Source organism: Eubalaena glacialis, chromosome 7 (assembly GCF_028564815.1).
Source record: "Eubalaena glacialis isolate mEubGla1 chromosome 7, mEubGla1.1.hap2.+ XY, whole genome shotgun sequence".
Taxonomy (NCBI): Eukaryota; Metazoa; Chordata; class Mammalia; order Artiodactyla; family Balaenidae; genus Eubalaena; species Eubalaena glacialis.
The window spans coordinates 33,040,141-33,042,467 of record NC_083722.1 but is presented as its reverse complement, the minus strand read 5'-3'; positions in this window follow the sequence as shown (position 1 = coordinate 33,042,467).

Genomic DNA, 2,327 nt, shown 5'->3' with positions numbered 1-2,327 from the left:
GTCACACAGACCAACCCTGGTACACTGTGGGAGGGGGATACACAAAGGTGGGGATGCCAGGAGATGAGGCTGTTTGGGAATCTTCTTGAATATTAGTTACCATACTCAGTCAACATTTATTTAGTGCCTTCTTGTGTGCCAGGTGCTAGGAATTGAGAGCTATGTGACATAGTTTCTGTCCTTGAGGAGCTCACTGTCTTGTGGGGGGATACCTTTTAAAAACACCACCATGTGTCTCCTGAGCTATCACACTTATCCTCATGAAATTCACATCTGTTCATAGCAGTCTCTTATTTAATCATCCTCAAATGGGTCCCTTTCTTGCCCAGATGTTTTGTTTTTTTAAGTTTAAATCACCACCACAGTAAGAAATACATTTTATATCACAAACCAGTATATACATAGACACATTTATATTGGGAACAAATTTCACAATAGAGTTTATACCCTCAGTGCCCGCAATATATTCAAATATTTTCTATTCTAGGCAATTTCATTTTTGTGAAAGCTGGTCACAATCTCATGGATTTCACAACCTATCGCATTGTGACCTGCAGAGTGGAAAGTGGCAGCCTAAAGGGTCATACAGACTCTCTGCCATGAGCAGCAAAGCCCCTCACCATCTACTTGTCTGCAGCTCCCCCCTCATTCATATTTAATAATGACTCCCCCACATAAAGTTCCTCTACCTGGAGCTCTCTCCTCTCCTTCCCCACATGGTTTGGAGAACTCTTATTCATCCTTTAAAACCCAGCTTTAAAGTGACCCCTCTTCCCCTCTCTCCTTGGAAAGACTTGCCTGCTCCATCCTCTGGCCCCCAGAACATTTCACTGACACTTGGTCCCTGCTCCGCTTCCAGCCTGTCCTAGGGCCAGCTTCTCCAAGCCCACAATATATTTTCACTGAATCTCAGTACGTTTGGGAGGACATTGAGCAAATTAGCATCACACAAATGACGATGCTGCAAATGAGCGGTGTGCAGAGTTGGGGGGTGTTGCAGGCAGGTTTCCTGTCGATGGAGCCACGTGCTGCAGAAAAAGGATCCCTCCCCCTGCGAGTCCGCTGTGTCTCCCCCGCGCATCCATTCACAGGTACAATTCGCACCGGAACTTGCTGCTTAGGTTCATTGCTGTGGTTCATTTTAGCTGGTCTGGTTTCTTTTTGTTTTTTGGGTTTTTTTCCCTACTTTTTGCATGTGCTTGTGTCGATGGGGACAGCCTAGCGAGACATGGAGCTTTAGGCAGCACAGATAGAAAGGCCTCTATATCTGCACCCGCCCTGCGGGAGGGGGGTTTCCTTTCTGAAGTGGTACGGAAGGAGGGTTTTGAGGTTTTTGAATATTTGCTTCTAAGTATCTTAAGTAAGAGATTTGTTTGCCCACATTTGTACTATCTTGGCAAGCTAGCAACCCGACAATATTTTCTGGTTGGTTTTGCCTATACGTGGTTTTTATTTTTGAGGGGAAGAAAAATTTACACCTTGGTTAAATTGTACTGAAATACAATGGCTGTTTTTTAAAAATTGCTGTTAACTTAAAGGGTTGAAGCTAATATGATTTCCAGGCTCATGGGAATCGCTGATAGACTATGCTGTGAACCATAACCAGAAGTGGAAAAAAAAAAAAATTAGACATGAGCAAAAGCAATTAAATTATTCCTTCTTCAATATTCTCATTTCTGCATTTGTCAACGGCTGGGTAACTGCCCAAGGATATGCTGACTTCCTTGTGGTGTGTACATGTTGGGGGGAGGGAAGTGGAGGGGGAGACAGACTGTAAACAGATCATTACTGTAGAGTGTGATAAATAGTATAATAGAGTACATATCACATGCATAGGGAAGGGAGTCATTTGTTCACTTTCAGCAGTATTTTTCAAATGAGTGTTGCCTCCCTTAGTGGATCATGAAATCCATGATGTATAAGGTGGCAAACAGCATTTTTTAAAATGGGATGATAGAATGAAATAGATCAAGTTACATCCTCCATAGTAAGTTTAGATATTTTCTGAAACCTTCATTTCAGTTATATATCTATTGCATTGGAATGTGAAATTTATTTCTTGAAATTGAATCTCAGACAATGTTTTGAAGCCACTGATGAAGCAGTGGAGGAAGTCTTCCCAGAGGAGGTAGCATTTGAACTGGACCTTGCAGAATGGTGGGCTTGCCCCAGAAGAAGGACATTCCAGGTAGAGGGAAAAGGATATGCCCAAATGGAGAAGAGTTTGTTCTTGTTCAGGGATAGGTATTCTCTGTGATTGGACTGCAGGGTACCAGGAGAGGAGCGGCTAGAGATGCGCCTGGGAAGACAGGTGGAGCTAATAAACC